Raw genomic sequence first — 20,414 nt, 5'->3', positions numbered from 1 at the left:
AGTCAGGTGGTTGTAAATTACGACGTCCAATGTGAGCAAACGAAAATTTGTGTCACGAGCGATCATGCAGCTAGTGTTCCAGCTACAAAACGTATGAAGATGGTTGAAAATATTTTAATATCCGCGGATGCGGGTGTGAATAGCACGAGTAAGTGATTTATGGATGCGATACAGATGGATATAAATTCTCTTACCTGCGAAGACTTCTGACCATGGTTACTTAATATCGTCTCATAAAACTTACCAGTTGAGATTCTCTTTCATCACGATCACAAAGCCACTAAAAATTGCTATATAACTACCTAAACTATTACTGAATCGCTGCATATAGTGCTTAGTGATGCCGTGGGAAGTCATGCTATAGGTATTTATCTCTCTGCCCAGCGTTGGGCTCCTGCGTATGTCTGGTATTCCTCATATCACTGACGCCGCCCATTAAACTCTTAGCACGTAGACTCCTGAACATCTATCGCGTTTCAAGGTTGGAAGAAGACAGTCACAATGTTCGCTTTGCCTGGTGTTCTTCATACGCAGGGAAGTCATGTGGCAGAAAGTTAATATAATCGGATCGTAACACATATTCGTACTTCCACTGGTCAATCATTGAGGTATCTCTTTGATGAAGAAAACAGTATTTGCACTTATCTCGTTTGTACTGAATTGTCCAGCAGATCAACGCCGCATGCTTTTCTTATTTTTCATGCTAATCTTGACTCACCTACTTCGTTTACGCTGTGCATTCAGGCTGCACTGAAACCAAGAAGTAACATTTGTGCAGACATTTTCTTACAACGGGTAACAATCTCCTCCAACACTCTTTGTATTTCTATATTTAGTGTTCATTCCTCTTTCAGGTGTAAGAAATTAGGTTGTGTTATGAAGTATCACTGCTTTCAAGACACTAAAGAATAACAGCCATAATGACTTTGTATTCGACGAACTATTATGTTCTAAGGCTCCTTCGTTCCCTTCGTTCTGCACAATGAGACAGTTGGCAAAACGAGACAGGTCAGGAAATACGTTTCGAGGACAGCATCAAAGCAGTACTACAGCATTGATATTTCATTACTGAAAATGTTGTAAATCTCACATTTGGCCGCAAAACTGGAAGTCATTCTTTTCTGTGGGATCCAAAGAGCCTTCAAAAAGGTAATTAGGCACAAACTTACGAAACTGCTAGTCCATTACTGAACCAGCATCTCTCTGCACAGACTTTTCAACCGGTGGCCAGGCAGGTAGGCCAACTGTTTCTGAAATGTACTGCAAGGGCTTGAATACTGTGGACAAAGCATGGTGCAAGGTCCTAGTCTGCTACAGTGGCGAGCTGAATTACCTCTTGCCCTGGCCTCACGCTGAAGCGCCTTGGTCGAATATGTCCCGAAAAGAGGCGCCCGGTCATCAGAGCAACAAAACCAGACCGAGCAACTACAAAGGCTCATCGCTCGAACCGTAGTAGTATTTTACGGATGGTTGCCGACACCGGGACGTACTGCGCACAAGACCACTGTCCCAGTGGGACCCAGTCTGTCTCATCACGTCTAGCTGCTTCATTCACCAGCTGCTGGGTGATGGGGTGTTGCTAGGAATGATGCTTCCGTGGCTTGAACTAGCGCCATCTGGCTGGGGCCACTTCCTGACTGACTCCATGTCCTCCCTGGGGGCCTTCAGGGATCTTGAATTTCGAACCATCGCCCTAGCGCGCAATGTGCTTGGTCGTTTGCCGTAGTAACCAGGTTCCCACACTGGAGGTGGCAGGCTGCTGACATTTGAAGTCAGTACCATGTCCGCAGGGTCACGCGATTTTACTGCACTCACAAGCGAACATTCTCATCTGTAAATAAAAGATCTTGATGACACTTCGCAGGTATGTAGAGGAGACGAAAACATGAAATGTCTCTGTAAGAATCGTTTCATGATATTTTTCTTGGTTTACCTTTTTACTATATGTCATATTGGTACCTTTGATTTTCTTAATTTAGCCCAGGAGAAGATTGAGCATTGGACTGTAGTATTTCAGTCATAGTTAACGTTATGATGCAAAGACATTTGTTCTGCGTTAGTTTAAAACATGTTTATGTATGTATAACTACGGGGTGTCCCACATAAAACCGGTACGCCCCACTTACTGGTTAATCAGGTCTAGTCGAATTGCTTGTGAAGTGCCACCAATGTCTCAAAAGTTGACTACACTGCATTTCATCTTGAAGTTGAGTGCAGCTGTTCGTGCGAGCGTCAATTGTTGTGAGAATCTCGTATTGTTGAGCTGTTACATAAATGGGGCAATTTGCATTACAACAGGGAAGTGGTATTGTGGAACGTTACACAAAGACAGGCTCTGTCAAGATATGTTTCACCCGAAGTATCCTGGTAGGAAACTCCCCATGACCAGCGCTATTCAAGATCTGATTGAGGCCTGTAGGATCCATTCACAATGTACAGAGGAATAGGCGACCGACATTGAAGATCCCTGAAACTATAGACAAATTCCTATGGACATTACAAGATGACCCCCAAAGTTGGTCAGGAGGTTATCGCAGAAGGTTTGTGTATCTCGTACATCTTGTCATCATGTACTGAAATACTTGAAATTAAAAGCTTATCATATGAGTCTAGTGCAAGAGTTGAAATCTGAGGATGAGGAAAAAAGAGCTCATTAGAATAACTGTGTGTTAACATCCATTGCTTAGGGTTGCTGGGACCCCTTGCCTAACTTTTTTTCAGATGAGACCTGTTTTCATTTGCATGTCATGTAAACTCCCAGAATTGCAGATACTGGTGGCCGGACAACCCACATATTTGGCATGAAGGATCTCTCCTCTCAGAGAAGACAGGTGTTTGGTTTGTGTTGTCCAGCACGCGCATTATTGTCCCCGTATTTTTCAATTACACCTTAGTCGATGCCAGATATTTAGAGTTCTTTGACCCTTTGTATCCATAATTAACGGAGGCAGAGAACATGGATGCAGTATTCCAAAAAAAAGGGAGCAACCGCTCACACGACCAACCAAAGTATGGCCCACATCATAAACGTGCTCCCTATAGACAGACTTGTCATCAGAGGGCTGTGGCCCCCAGAATTAAATGGTTCAAATGGCTCTGAGCACTATGGGACTTAACATCTATGGTCATCAGTCCCCTAGAACTTAGAACTATTTAAACCTAACTAACCTAAGGACATCACACAACACCCAGCAATCACGAGGCAGAGAAAATCCCTGACCCCGCCGGGAATCCAATCCGGGAACCCGGGCGTGGGAAGCGAGAACGCTACCGCACGACCACGAGATGCGGGCCCCCCAGAATTAACATTGTGTGATCTTTATGTATAACACACACTAAAAAGCAAAGTGAATGCTGACAATCCTCTCACAAAAGACTACCTTAAAAGGAAAATTAAGAGAGAAATTTACATCATGCCTGCAGTATTACAGAGCGTTGGTGGTAACGACATCACACGAAGTCAGCGATGCGGGGTGGTCGTGGATTACCATGGACACCACTTCCAGTATTTTTTTTTACAAACAAGTAACTACATGACGAAGGAGTATACTGGTTACCAGCCGGATGTTGCCATCATCACGTTGTACCTGATGACTGGTGGCTTGCCGAAATATTGTGCCCGTTGGACATTAACACCCGGCTGTCCACCGGAGAACTCTTTTCATCACGAAGTACGTCAGGTGAAACTGAAGACTCACAGATAACTACATGGTTTTAAGGTTAATATTATCTATTCCTTTTAGTTACTTCTTTGTTATTTGAATCTCGTGCGTGAGGCGTTCCGGTTTTATGTGGGACACCCTGTGTTGCCCATTGTTTCCCACGTAACTCACACATCTATTTTACATTGCTTCTATCTTATATTCCTGTGCCAACGGGTTTACCGTGTTGCTAACACCGATTCCCGTCCGATCACTGAAGTTCAGCGGTTTCAGAATTGGCTAGCACTTGGATGGGTGACCGTCCGGTCTGTCGAGCGATGTCGGCGAGCGCGTTGCACTCAGACTTCCTGTGACCAATTGAGGAACTACTTGACTGAGAAGTAGCGACTCTGATCACGAAAACTGACAACGGCCTCGAGAGCGGTGAGTTGACCATATGTCCCTCCATATCCACATTCTGTGACTCCTATTGGCTGAAGATGACACAGCTGTTAGCCGATACCTTTGGGCCTTCCAAGGTCTGTTCGGACGGAGTTTAGTTTCTATATTCCTATGTTCTTTCCATTACATTCCGTATTGCCTGAAAAGGTGAGTGAATGTGCGTGTCCGAGTGGTATTTCCAATGAGGTCTTAGTGTAACGTTTTCCGTCTACTGTGGTCACAGTACCAGAAACACTGAGTAACTTGACCATGGCAAAGAGTTTTGTCCCTTCTGTGTAAGTTATTCGACTGTTGTTAGGTTGGTGATGGAAGGGACCCCTATTGTCACTTCCGTTTACCTGGGTGGTTCTGAAGTCAGCAAGCATTCTCGGGACTCCACTGCTGGTCTTGGCTCAGAGCGAGCTTGGTAACTTAAAACTTTGATGATGATGTTGTGTAAGCCTTCATCCTAAAGGAAATATTTAATAATTTTCTTTCGCAGCTTTGTTTCCGGAGTCATGTTCCATCATTTACTTAGAGTAACGAATGGTAGGATTTTCGTGGCTTATTGATTTATTCAGGGACTTGCTTCTCTTCAGTGGTACATTGAGATGTTGAAGTGTGAGATAACTCAAGAGACTTACTTATGCGAGAATATTTCTTTCTTCACCGTGAATACGTGTAATTTTGTCTTCTTGCACGTATAATTCTTTTTCTTGCTAGAGTTTCAATGATTGTTCGAGTTTTCTTTCTATCCCCCTCCCGTGAGCTTTGTCCCATTGAACTCACTTGTTCATATTACGTTCAGTAAGCCTTCAGATCCACCTCTCCCTAACTTCAGTCGAATTTTTTTGTTACGATGGATTACATGTTTACAGCTTTCTTAAATGTGAAATTATCCTGAATTTCTATATTTCTATACCTAGCACTGTTGATGTGTAGAACGTCTTATCACGAACAAGTTGAGTCCTCAGCCCTTCCTATTCATTATTTGGTCGGGATTACTGCATTTCTCTAAATCTTCCTCGGAAGTGTGTTGGCACATACTCAAGTTATATATATATATATATAAGAGTGTGTTCGTCCATACTTTCCGTTTCTCGACTGTCATATGTAATTCAACAAATATAATCCTTTTTTGAAGGCTACATTGATTTCGATTTCATTTTATTTCACAAGTAAATCAATCACCAGCAACCGTTAACATTAGGAGTTCAGTCTTGCATGTTGATGCCAGTTTTTATGAAAATGAAATTTCGTTGTAAAAGTTTACAGTTTGTCCCACCACTTTATTTACCCCAGTCTTTCCACCGGCGTTTCCGAATCACTGTCCTGATCGAAGCCAATATTGAGTTTATGGCAGCACAAGTATTTTATCTTTTTTGTGAGAATTAGAACGATTTATTTTAAATGTCCTGAAAGAGGCAAGGATTTTAGTAACAACGAAGAACGTCCGTGAAACATCGATAAATCACATTATCTCTTTCCCCTCCCAAAAGGCGTAACAACAAATAATCACTTATGGTTTGGCTTCACCACTCAGTAGACAGTTTTATTTCGTTTACCTTTGCCACAGCCAGCCACGCCCATTTCAGGCTACTGACTCCAATTACTATTATATTACTAACCATTTTCATACAACATATGTGTTGAAAACACAAAATTTAGTTAAACACCCAATCACCATTAATTTATTTTGCAGAATTAAACATTTGCTACGGCATACATGAAAGAAAATTTCACGCCACATCCAAATATGTATAATAAAAGATGTTTTTGAAATGCCGTTTCTGGAAAATAATTTGTCCACAGTGTGCTATCGGAGTATTTTCAACACACCTGACGAAATATCTAATCATTCATCATTTTTATAATAATTTGTTTTAGTTATTTTTGCTCTACGTTTCAGATTCAAGTTTTTTGTTTACTGCTTCACGTAGGTATATTTTTTAAATGGGAAGAAGAAGTAACTCATTATTATGACACAAAATCATTACAGTAATGATATTATAACCAGGAGTACTTACATCCTAAATTTTTTACGTCATGCCCGATAACCGAAATTTCTTTGCATAAAATAGACGAGAAACGACACAAAATGAAAGAAAATTTAGCAAAAGAAAATAGGAAAGAACTCTCATATTACCTTACTGCATAAAATAATCTGACGAAAACTGGAAGTCATTCCTTTCTGTGGGATCCAAAGGGCCTTCAAAAAGCTAATTAGACACAAACCTAATAAACGGCTGGTCCGTTGCTGAGCGAGCATCCCTCTGCACAGACTTCTCAGCCGGTGGTCCTGACTCGTAACAGGCGTACTTCAGTATATTCGAAAACCTGAGCGAAGAGATCTGATTGTGTACTTGTGACTGAAGGTTGATCAGATTGTTTCTCAATTGGTCGTTGACGTCATAATCATTCAGCAGAACTAGATCTGAAAATATTCTCAGTATGTTCCTACCCCCATCGAAAGGAGTTTATGTCCAACGGCTGTACCCGTCATGTCACTGGGATCACCAATTAGTAAGTTATTTGTCCTCAGGCCTCAACACTGCTCTTTTACAGCTACCAACCCAAAAATCTTGCTATAACACTATTTTTTCTCCCGCACTAGGAAAGGAAACTTTAGTCAGTTATCTTTTCAAGTCGGCAGACATTAGTTTAAACAGATTTCAATGTTGTCTGAAGAACTTTAGAAGCTTCAAAAAGAGATCCACGAATTCTCGGTCCAAACTCATCATTTAGTGACTTTAAAACTGTGCAGAGGGAGTAAGCATTTTGTAGGGTGAATTATGTAAGTGAAGTTCTCTTCGTGGTGCATCTCTATTGGTTCTTCCGAAGACGCTCTTCCAAATGAACACCGTATGTACTCTCAGCAAACGCTGGGGTATTGGGGCGATACGTTCAAGTACGTATTGCTCGCCAATCTATCCATCGAGAACAGGCACTGCGACAAGTTCATCATGACATCAAGACGGTGATTTCAGAACTAGTTTCGTATACTAATAGCTGTTCCCAATGAGTGTTATTTGAAGATTATAACAGGAGCATTATGTGGTAACCCGGCCCTACCCGACCCCAGTTCTCGCTAACCGGAGCTAAAAAACGCTGCGGGCGGCGGCCAGGAGTCCAGTGAGGTTCGCCAACTAGCAGCTCATGGTTTGAATAGCTGTGCTGTTAGCTGACGACACTATAAACCACGTCGAGAATCTGCCGAGGGCTAAAGATGTGTTACTACGAGGCTTCTCTTTAGACTGAATAACAGGCCAAAAGAAATCATCCTCTGGGTCTTCGTTGTTACTGCTACCGCTTCCGCCTCTTAAAGTAGCTCTGTCTGAAATGTCGGCGGCTTCGTGCCTCAATGCCACTTAAACATGTTTGTCCATTCGTTTTCTTACTAGTTCCAATACAATGTTGTCATACATTTGCAACAGTCAACACCTCGTTATTCCAGCTCGCACTCAATTGTTTGCATTAATAGCGCCCATAACGGCATAGCCAAGCTACTACATGATCCGAACTTGTCAGAATATGATTTCTGCCATTTTTATAATGATTAGTAGATATTTAATTAACGAGTAACGGACTGAGAGAGAGTTTACAGAGGTTAAAGAGTGCGGTAATGTTTTCTTAAATTTAGCTTGAAAGTTAATAACTTATTCGAAAAGTTAACTTCGTTAATTAACTACTAAGGGATTCACGGTCTTATGCCCAGCTTGGATTACTGCAGAGTCATGGGGTTAGATTTCCTGTATCACCATCATCCTAACATTGGCCTTGGACAGAATGTACTGGAACCTGATGAGCCATTGTTTCATCTAGGCAAAAGTACTGTCAGTGTCATACTGCAGCATGGTTTGTTTCTCATGGAAGGGGAATCAATTAAACTGTGAGCAAAGCCACCGAAGATTGATTCTTTCAATATAGTACCTCAAGGTATGGGACATCTGCTGTGGGTGAGAGTAGGAAATGATTGACTGGTAAAAGAGTTATATGTGGTTGAGTAGCTGCAAGAGAGTGTTCAGTTAGAGAAAGCACAGTGTATTGCACACATGGCTGTCGTACATGTGTAGAAGGTACACAGAGGGCCGGCAGTGCATGTCAGAATTGAAAATCTTGCCATCAATTACTTGGACTTTTCTAATGGATTGTTGGTGGTTTGTTTGGGGAATTTGGAAGAATATGGTCTATGTACGATGAATTCAGACCCTAAGAATCAGCAAGATACCGGTATAACTGCATAATGGGAAAAAGTGAAACATTTGGAAGCAATGGAAAAATTGGCACTGTAGGGTTGTTCCTAAAATTTGAGAACCTTTTTAATCTTCGTCAGTCTTCACCAGCGACCACTGTGTTGCTTCACCACAAATGTGAACGATCAATCTGTGTACAGCAAACCATACCGTGTACCTCATTATCTACAGTCAGTGTTGGAGGAATTCATTAATCAACAGTTACAGGATGTCATAGCTGAGGATAGTACTAGTGCCTTGGAGAACACTGGTGGTGATTGCACTGAGGAAGAATATAGACTGAATCAAAGTGTGCCAGCTTCGATGTAACTATAGCTATGTTAATAATTTTTCTATTACGAACACATATTGAATCCAAAATATAACAGAGACTTTGGACAATTTCAGGCAGTGCAAATATTTTTCCTCCATGGATCTTTGAGGCGGCTATCGTCAGTTACAAGCTTCATTGGTGCACCGATATAAAACGGTATTCGTCTGTCCTTTGGGACGCTACTAGAATCACCATATGGTATATGCGTGAAAGAATGTGACAGCCCTATTTCAGAATTTGTTCGATGAAGTCTAGCAAAGGTTGCTACAGAAACATTTGGATGGCATAACTGTCTTTGCAAAGGATATGGAACAATAGCTACTGTACGGTGTTTAACAGGTTACGTGTAGCGTCGCTCATAGTCGGTATAGAGAAATGTTACTTCATGTTATGAGAAGCACAATATTTCAGCTTTGTGATAAGTTATGATAGAGTTTGGACAGATCTTAAATTATTTATCTGAATGCTAAGAAATTTAGATTTGTTGCCAAGCACATGGCATTAAAGTGGCTGCTGGAGTTGCAAGATCCATCAAATAGATTAACGCTTTAGGCACTGAGTCTTAACAAATTCGGTTTTGAGGCAGTTTATTAGCCTGTCAAGGATCATGAGAATGAACGTGACCTCAGAAGGAAGGTCTGTGTGTTACGAAGAGTGGGTTGTGCTGTTGGGGAGCGGCAGGGAACATTTGATGAAGACTGTAAACTATCTTCAGTGAAATCACAGATTATTGCACATGACATGGTATTATGCAGGAAGAAATAACGTGGATTAGGTGTTGTGTTTGAGCCATGTTGTGTGAGGAAGTTTTCAGACAGCCACATAAGCACATGTTATCAGGGCCCAGGGATCCAAGGACCACACAATGACATGTAGCTGAATAGTACTATTGACACAGGCTCGTTATAAAATGTTATCAGTGCACAGGTGTCGAAGGACCAAAGAAAGGTGTATAGTTCATCAGTGCTGTTGACGAATACCAGGGGAAGCCAAGAACTGGGCTCATGAGCCAAAAGAAATTCCAGAGCGCTCACCCTCGCTGAACATTTCCCTCTCTGCCTCGGCCTACGGCCTGAGGACAAGCAAGGGTGAAGATGGGGAAACGGAAGCGCCCCATTTGAAGGCCGGTTCCCACTAGGGCTGCCGCGATGGCAGCTGTGAAATACGTATCATCTGATTTCAAGGAAACAATTCGGTAGAAAAATTTGATTCTTCTGTATCTTACAGCCTGATATCTTCTCTCGATAAAGGACCGAATTTATTTTCGCTATTCGTCGCGGTTATTTGTTGTATCGCATTTACGTAAACTAATACAGGAAATTTTAATGAGCGTGTAAAGGGAAAAAACACATTACGTGAACTTTGTGTATAGTTCATTTTAGGCAATACATTATTATGTATGAAATTTAGTAAACATATAGATATTGTTTTTAAAGCTGCGAACAGATCGATAGCTATCACCATTCTCGAGATATTGAATGATACGTCGGCGGACGGGCTGTATGGTGATAGCGCGCGGGTCGCTCGCGATGCGACCGATACTTCATCCTGCTCGTCGTAAGCCATGTGGTGGCCAGAGTTAAGTGGAAAAGAGCCTTAGGTAGAACTAGGAGCAGAAAATGTGCAGCACACTTAAACCGAGGCCAAGAAGCCTAGGAGTGTACAAAGTGTTAGGAACAAAAAAGTTCGGTTGCTATGTAGTAGCCATGGGAGAGGTGTAGGCCCTCAGTTACAGGAAAGTTTAGGGCAGCGTACTAGGCCACCAATTTCTTCAAGCTAAATGTAGAGCTAAGTAATGTGGTAGAGGAATTAGGGTCTTTATGTAAGGACTTTACAAAAGAGGACCATGTAGTGATAATGGGTGGGGAGGGATACAATTTGGACAGTGATGGGGCACATGACATTGCTGGTGACCTGGACAAGATAGCTTCCCTGGCTTGTGGCACCAACGTACACTTTGTTGACCTGTCCTGGTGTCATGATCGGCCACCCCTTGATGGAGCCGTGAGGCGAATTAATGTGGGGTTAGGGATGGGTCTGAGGGCAGCCAAGCTTGCTCATGTTTCTCTAGTGCCCGTCGGGACTATCAACAGATGGGGTTTCACTAGGCATGGCCAACACCTAAAAAGGACTGGGAACGAAAGATTTGTACAGCTGATTCATGAAAGTGTAGGCGGACGATTTCAGGTTACTCATGGTCAAATACCTGTTGTCATGGGTAGGAAAAGTAAGTCTTTTTTAGGATAAATCCAGAAAACTGTTTCCCCTGCCTAAAGAATACCTCCAGCACTTTAAAAATAGTGAATCAATCACTCGCAAGACAGATTGTAATACTCCAAATATCAGAGATACCAGATGCCACAAGGAAAAACAAACAATTCGAAAGATTAACATGGGGCATTTCATAGACTTAACAATCCTCCATCAAAACATGCAATCAACAAAAAATAAAATACAACTAGTAGAAGCTGAGCTCCAATCTTTGAACTGCACAGAGCACTGGTGTGGAGAGACAGAAAACAGTCATGTAGTGTTATCATCGTATGAAAGGGCAAATTATTATTGCAGAACTACTTCAAGTGGTTGAGGATCAGGCATTTATATCAGAAAAGGAACACAGTTCAAATCAAGACATGACCTGAGTACAGTAAGTGTAGACACACACTTTGAAATATCAGCTATTGAAATAACAGAGCATGATATCACCAAGAAATAAATCTTTTTATGTGTGCATTGATCTCCCAGTGGTAGTGTGGACTCATTTTTTCAATAAATTAACAGACGTTCTAGATAAAGTCTAAAGTACAAAGGTAAGCATAATTCTGTGTTGGGACATTGACATCAACACTAATATCATAAATGAATCCAGCAGCACCCTCATAAATATCCTTCAAAGTTTTGGCTTTTCCCTCTTGGTCAATAGTGCATCAAGTGTTTCTACAATGACTGCATCAGCAACTGACCATTTTGCCACAAATATGACAGGGAAAAATTTGATGTAGCTGTAGGTGTAGGACGATCAGACCACCTATGTCAAATAACAACAGTAGAATCAGGCATGAAATCATTCCCTAAACTACAAGCCTATCAGATACTAAAATAAAAGACTTTTCAAAGGTACTAGCAAACCAAATCAGAGCTGAAGTGTATAAGGAAACCAGTGTGAATATGAAATTATCTACATTCTCCACATTATTTAAATTGGACTTTGAAAAGGCATTTCCAAAAGTATGCGTGTCTCTATCAACATCTCAGAAAAACAGATGGATAACAGCAGGTATTAATAAGTCCTCCCAAACACGTAAATACCTCAGTTCCACGAAAAAGAGTTGCAATGATCACGAATTCTTTAATCTATATCATAGATACAAAAAGATCTATAGGAAGTTGCTGACTGCTGCAAAAAGTCGTTTAATGACAAAATAATATATAATGCAGAGAATAAAAGCAAAACAATCTGGGATGTTATAAAAAAGGAAACGGAACAGGCCAAGAAATGCAGAATAACATACCGCTATGGGAGGAGGATAAGGTAATAAATGATCCACAACACTTAACAAACTATGTAAATGAGCATTTTTCAAGTATTGCAGAGAAGTTACAGCAAAATTCAACAAAACAAATATAACACCTGTAAATAATGTTGTACTAAATGCAATGATGTTACTTCCAATCACCGAGAATGAAGTCTGTAGAACTGATCAAAAACTAAAAAGTAAAAAGTCAGTAAGCTTAGATGAAGTACCAGGGTGTGTACTGAAACAATGCATAGGAATTATACAAGGCCCTTTAACAAATATAATAAATGAATCATTCACATCAGGGACTTTTCATGAAGAGTTAAAACAGGCAAGAGTTGTACCTTTGCTTAAGAAAGGTAATGGAGAAGACACAGAAAATTACCGGCCCATTTCCCTGCTGTCACCATTCTCACAAATAGTAGAAGCAATTATAAAAGACCGAGTAAAGTGAATCACAGTATGGTTTCCGAAGTGGCAAAAATACGGCATGGCATTACATTATTTAATAAGTTATTTATAAAATAAGTATTGTATACCAGGAGTACATCTAATGATTGTCTCTAACTAGAGGTCTGTATATTATGTGCATACGAATTAGCTTATTTTAAATTGGTCTCAACTTGTAAATACTTTGACATGGTCTATACCCTCATAAAAAGACACCTAAAGATGAACAGACGTACGACTGCTAGTACTACTACCAGCTGTTGACATTTTACCAAAAACTCTGATTTAAAGTCGTAACTACAATGTGTTCACCTCATGTCTCTTTCTGTTTGGTTTGTTTAAAGAGCAAACTCACTGCCTACATTAATAGATAAAATAGTAGAATAACATTTCAATAGGTGATTGTTATCAGAATAGTAGCAGCCAACCCTTTTGTCCTCACTCTTACATGAACTCCTCGATAAGATGTTTAAATCAAAACTCGAATCAGGTGAACACGACAACTTTCAACTACAGTCTAGCATATATTACATTCACATTCAATTTCTTCACCTCAGCCTGACTAAATACACGCACACATAAACAGATATAAGGAAAACAGAATGAACAGACTTTAGTTTTCAGCATTTTCTTCTTCAGGTTGACAAAGTGTACATAAACAAACCAAATAAGAAGAGACATAAATTGAACACACAGCAGTTACGATTCTAAATCAGTTTTTGGTAAAATATTGGCAAAGGTAAATGTATGCTTTCCCGGCGTATACAGCTGGCGAAGAGTTCTCGGGCGAAGTGCCAGAAGATGATGAGTATGTCACTCGTCGAAACGTCGCAGTTTGAAGACACCGCCACCCCGCTGGAAGCCCGAGAACTCTTCGCCAAAATATTGGCAGCTAGTGACAGAAGACTACTTCTGCTGCACACCAATTAGCACGAAGAACATAGAAATTGTGAAGGAAAAAAGTTTGTAACGTGAAAATATGCTTACGTCTAGTAAGTGATTTTATAGCGCGATCTACAGCCTGCAACCAAATGAGAGGAAACACAGGTGCCAGCTAAAACTTCGATTAACTGTCAGTAATCACTTATTCACGTAAAAAATAAGACCTGAACTGTTTCAAAATCTACAAATATCACTGAGATTCCACTGGAAGTGCCTTAAAGTAAAAGGCGAAAAGCATATAGAACAAATAAAATACGTCACAGGAAGAAAATTGCGTTCGTGACTTACAAAACGAATATTTTTGTGCTTGCTGCAGGTGAAGGCCACGTAAACAAATTTCTTATTTATTATTTCGTTTTTCCTTAAGTTATTTTCTTCATTTGCAACGCTTAGAATACTTTACAATTAGATGTAATAATACCAGGTTTACAGTCACTCTTTCCAGCATCACTAAAACAAGTCTTTGATAAGTCGAGTCCTTTTCCGAAAGATTTTATATCCCTGATTGAATCTATGTGTCAAATACCTTGGCATAAAGTATCATATATAATATTATGTGAATCGTTTCCAATATTCATAGAGTCTCACTGATCACAGTCTTGCAAGTAGTTATGAAGGACCGGTAATAATAATTGCTTGCAAAGTTACGACTTTAGGCGTTATAATCCAAATGTCGATTCAATATTTGGTCAGAAAAATACCGTGCTAATTTTTTGATTAACCTGCTTTTCCCGACATAAACGGTAATTAAAAATAGTTTCATACGACATTCGTGCAACCTTTAATATGCCTGAGAATGTTCACATGATATCTGAAAGCAGCGGAAAAGCCTCCACTGTACAAAAAACGTATGACAGCATATGTAAAAGTGCATTATGATACATTGGCCACCGATGATTTCTACACAGTTTGAGAACCACCAGTGCATTCTAAAGACATGTATAATACGTAACCAGTCATTGGTTCCTGTCTCATGAAGGTACACGTCTTATGTAAAATGCTACAAATGGGACAGTGGCCATAGCAGTAATTAAACTTCATCATTTGCTGACAGTTGTCATAAGAAAATTGCATTCAAATGGTAACGTTTTCCTAACATAAGGGTGTTTGCAGAGAATAATGAAGATGTATACAAAATTACATCACAAATATTTGTGCTAGAGGCTACATTAAACAAATATTCTGGCAATAAATACGCAACTGATCTACCCAATGAAAAGTGAATTTATTTGCTGTTGGGTTGCATTAACAAGAAATACAATTCGTCCAGTGTTGATAAAGCTTTCCACTGTAGTCTATCCTCTGTACGCCTCTTCGTCTCTACATAACAACTGCATCCTACATCCATTTCAATCTGCTTAACGTTGGCAAGCCTTGGACTGTCTGTACCATTTAGCCTTCATTATCAAACCGACTATTCTTTGATGCCTCATGGTATGTCCTGTCAACTAACCCCTCTTGAAGTCAAGTTGGGCCATAATTTCCTCTTCCTCATCTATTTAATTCAGTACCTGTTCTATTGTTATACGATCCTCGTATCTAATCTTCAACATTATTATTTATCACCACGTTTTGAAAGCATCCATTGTCTTCTTGATAGAACTGTTCATCGTCCACGTTTCAGTTACATACAAGACTACACTCCACACAAATGCCTTAGTAAAATAATACCCAACTATTAAAATTTGTATTGGATGTGAACAAATTTTCCTTTTCAGAAACGCTTTTCTTTTTATTGACAGTCTTCATTTTCTATATTCTCCACTTCTGCCTTAGAAATGCAGTTTAGTTGATGTACAAGTGTTTCACACTTCTCAACAACATAGATCACAAATAAAACAAATTTTCAGCTTTATTGTTAGTTACTTTTGGCATGCTGCTGACGCAATCAAATTTTTTTTATAGGTTACCAACTGTTGGGATATTGACAGACGCAGAGAATTTCACAGATTTTCACATTCAGGTTGGCATGTAATTGTGACTTATTTTGTTTCACAATCGAAAAAATTTCTTTCAGACACATATGTTTATTAAACTATCGCAGCACTTTTGTAACCTGATTATCGAGTCGTGGAAACTCTATCAGAAGAATGCAATGGAGACGTCCTGGACAGTTTCAACGTAAAAAGACTTGCCTTTAAAACAGTTTTCAGATCAGTCAGTACATGTGCATATGTTCAGGTGTGCATCCAACTGAAACGGTAAACGGTCACGAAAATAAATGTAGGAGTGGCAGCTACCTCAACACGCTTAGAAAACTATCTTTGTAATTCTTTCAAGGCCAAAATGAATTAGTTAGACCTCGGGTTTTTATAACACCAGTGACATTAGGGAACTGGACGGTGATTTCCAGAATGTGTCCCTTCTGCAACGCGATTTTATTTTTAAATTTATGCCCATAAAATCAGAAAGAAGTTGTTCCGCGCCTGTTGGCTCCTTGCAGTCAAGTCTTCCTTAAATGTGATGCCTGAATTCCGTTCTGGATATTCTAATTCTTGTTCCTGCTCTTCTTTCTCCTTCATAAATTCAACAGAAGCTAGTTTTAAATCTAATAATCGTTCCAGCGTTTCCCTTCCACTTAAATAATGTACTTTACAGTAATACCTAACGTCCCCACACACGTGTTCACTTCCATCGGTAACTGTTGCCACTGGCAGTTGAATAATACGTGTGACTTGAGAAAATTTACTATTTGTACCATTAATTTCTCCAAGTGTTACATGCCTGCTAATTCAGCACAAAGTGTTTATTAATGCAGAGAGCAATGAATCCTGACTATTAATAGTCGTAAATGTTCGCTCTTTCACTGTCAGGAAAACCTTTAAATTCTTTTTGCATGGTACTGTAATATCGTTTAATAGGAAATTTGTAATACCTGTCGCTTGTGCGACTATATGATATATATTGAAGATTCTCATCCCTGTCTTCTGCCATTTCCGTTCATTTTTAAAGGCTTGTGACGATGGATGGCTATACTACTTCTTTTTATACAAACAGCCACTGAACCAGTGAATGTCCTTCGTACCGTCAAGAAAGAGTGAAGAGTAAAAGGCGCTGACACAACGATTCTGTGTAATTGAGCGAAGTTGTGCCGGAGGAGAAATGCCGCACTGCCATACTAAATGAAGTGTCACGCGGTACCGGGTACTTCGGAGAAGGACCGAGCAGTCTCAGGACAGGTCGAGCCTTGGACCACACGTGGCCCACACACTATGGCTGCGTGAAGTCTTGCACTCCCTGAATGGCACTGTCCAAAATGTAAGCAGGGTGTAAGGCAGTATGTGAAAAAATGTATGATGCACTGAACCATCAGCATAATCTACTGTCGAGATTAACTGAGGCTAATTAAGTCATTTTACGTCATTATCTTTCTCCACATCTTCACTAGAAGAAGGGGCCGGTTGGTAGGACATGTTCTGAAGCATCAGGGGATCATCAATTTAGTATTGGAGGGCAGCGTGGAGGGTAAAAATCGTAGAGGGAGACCAAGAGATGTATACACTAAGCAGATTCAGAAGGATGTAGGTTGCGGTATGTACTGGGAGATGAAGAAGCTTGCACAGGATAGAGTAGCATGGAGAGCTGCATCAAACTAGTCTCAGGACTGAAAACCACAACAACAACAACAAATCATTATCATGAGTATCTTATCCAGTTTTTGCACAAAACACTGGCATGGAATCGTCGTGTTCTGACAGTAATAGAACGTTTTGCGAGGTATATGAGAACGATAGGTATTACAACTCAGCAAGCAAACACGGTGGCTCAAGCCAAGGTAATCAACTGGTTGTGGAAACACGTTGTCCAGAGACATTAATTACAGATTTGGGCACCATTTGCATGTCGAAATGAATGGAAAAAGGTTTGTGAGTTACTGCATAGTGCAAGTTAAGGGCAATGGCATTGTATCCACCTGCGAATGGACGAAAAGAACAAGTACATCAAGCCATAGGGAAGATTTGAAGTCATAGTATAAACAGTCATCACGACGATTGGGATACACTACTACCGTATGTAGCCATGGCGTATAGTTCTAAAATTCATGAAAGTAACGTCTACACCATACGAAGTAATATATTGACAGAAAATGCTATCACCATTCGATACAGTCAGGACTAAAATAGGGTAGAATGGAGCTTTGGTCAGAAATTTTGCAAGATCATTGCGGAAGGGGATACACTACTACCGTATGTTGCCATGGCGTATAGTTCTAAGATTCACGAAAGTAACGTCTATACCATATGACGTAAAATATGGACAGAAAATGGTATCACCATTCGATATAGTCAGGAATCAAATAGAGTAGAATGGAGCTTTGGTCAGAAATTTTGCAAGATCATTAAGGAAAGTATCAAATCTAGTACAAAAAGTACAAGAGGCTCTTGAATGTCAGGAACACTTCAGGTAGGCAAATCCGAAGATGCCTGACTATGGGGTAGCTGTTAACGGGTTACTACACGTCATTAGGACAGACAAAGAAATCATTCAGGTGGTATCAGTGTAGCGGCCTGTGCTCGGCAGAAAAGAACTAACAATCAAGTCTGAACACACTTTATTTAACTAAAACGCCTTCTTGGCGTGCATTGATTTCCAAACGCAAGAGCAACAAGAAACACAACAATTCTTTTGGTGACAAAAGCCAGTTAAGAGCACAAGACAAAGAAAATAAATAATAACCAAACACTGCACTACAAAATTACAAAGTGGCGTTACTCCCAGCAAGATGCAACTTTTTACTGAAGACCTTGGCGAGTGTCTACTGAGCTACAGCCAGAGCAGGTGTTGGCTGGAGCTGTCCTAGCTGCAGGTACACACTGCCGGTATAGCCCTGCTGGCATGCTTATAACAGCGATTCTACAGAGTGCTACAGTTAATTGCATTAGTTCCAATTGGTAGATCTCTGTCACATGGTTATTCACGAAGTAGTGTCATGTTTATGCTGAAGGTCTGTTGATGTTTACATAGACTGGCGATGTTTCGATGTGAACCCTTGAAGGGAGGTCAGCAGCCCACATTGCTTGTTTGTTGTGCGGGCCCTCTAACTTATAAGGGGCTGCTACGACATTTCTCCCGCTGGAAAAAGAGTTCAGAGCATCACAAATGTCCATAAGAGTAGGGGAATCCTGGTCGATGTTCATAGATTTGTGGCCATCAGGGGCTGTAGGTGGCGATACAGCACGGCCAGCTGGTGGCGGAAGCTGCAGCTGAGGTGGAGGCGGAAGCAGAGGTTCTGACACAGGGCAGCCGTTGACCGGCACTGGCAGCTCCCCCGGGTTGCTGTAGAGTACCAGACAGAGCTGGCTGAGGTGCCGGTAGGTGGCGGAACCATCAGCCCACCAGGGAGATGCCATCGCCTGGCCGCAGAGCTAGGTGATGACAGAAGGCGCCCAGCGTGTCTGTGGATCCGTTAAGATCCACACCCAATCCTTCTGCCTGATGAGGAAAGAGTACGTGGAAGTGTGTGTGGGAAAGTGAGAAGTCATAACAGGAACAGATAAAGGAGAGCAATGTGGTCGACTGAGAAGTATCCCCACTGGTGGTGGTGGGGGGTGGGGGGGGTGGGGAGGGGGGCAGTGCTGTATGCAGCCAAAAAAAGAAGCACGGCATTCTCCAGCAGGTGATGGCTCAGCAGCTTGTCAAACTAGGTGTTGAATGTTTGCACAAAATGTTCTGCTTGGTCGTTTGATGGAGGGTGAAACAGGGAGTTGTGGACAAGGGAAATCCCATTGGCAACATGGAATTGCTTACGCTCGGTCGAAGTAAACTGTGGACTTTATCTGTAACGATCGTTTTGTGGTGTCCCTCTACAGCAGAGGCACTGGAGAATTTTGATAGCCTCAGCAGAAATGGTGTTCATCTTGTTGGATATGTAAGGGTGTCCCGACCCAGAGTCAATCAGGATGAGCCCCTGGGAACCATGAAATGGCCGTACAAAATCGAAGTAGATTCGTTCCCACAGAGCAGCTGCACCTGGCCTCAAAAATATTGCCGTGGGGGTGCTGCCTGACGTGTTTTGCATGTGGTGCGGGCGAGGCTTCCAGGTCCAGCTGTGACGATTCGTGATAACACTGTGCGTCCGCAGGAAGCGTGGCATCTACGCGATGTTTCTGCGAAGCCTCACACACAACTGCGATATGGCCCATTCGGTTGCAAGTACACCTTGCTCGCCGGTGGGGGCACCCGGACCATTGGTGAATCTGAAAACAATCCGGACATGATGGGAAACGGATGGAAGCCTTTCTGACACGCGATTTACTAACGGACCGACGAGACTCACGCTCGGTGCTAGGCAACTGGCGAGCCACGAAAACAGCTGGATCAAGACACAGTGGTTGTAAGCAGTCAGACTGTTCAAACGCACGAATGATCGCCAGACAGATGTCGAGGGATGGGTCTTTTAACTTCAAAATATCAGCCAGAAGACCCTCGTCTGGTGAATGAAAGACCACCATATTGTGAATCAACGAAGAGGCAGAAGACTACTTGCAGGTAACGTTGGCGCACCATATCCATTCCTGATATGTGTGACTTGGTGACTTTCAACAAAAAAAGAAAGTCTGACGGGCAGATGTGAAGTGTACTTGTGCATCAAAGTAGTCAAAAAGGCAGCTCCTAATATGGGTAAACGAGAGATCTCGAGGGAACATTTCAGTTTTAAATTGTTGAATTAAACGGTGCACCTGCGGACCGACTATTGCTTAACTAATAGCCCGAGTTCGATTTTCGTTGTGGATTCCATGTACCAGTAAATGTTGTTTCCACCATTCGACATAATTTCACCGTGGCTCGGCACCATAGTGCTCAGAGCCATTTGATACAGCTTTCTACTGAAGACCATGGCGAGTGTCTACTGAGC

The sequence above is a fragment of the Schistocerca gregaria genome, chromosome X (genome assembly GCF_023897955.1).
Source record: "Schistocerca gregaria isolate iqSchGreg1 chromosome X, iqSchGreg1.2, whole genome shotgun sequence".
Lineage (NCBI taxonomy): Eukaryota > Metazoa > Arthropoda > Insecta > Orthoptera > Acrididae > Schistocerca > Schistocerca gregaria.
This window is presented reverse-complemented; position numbering follows the sequence as displayed.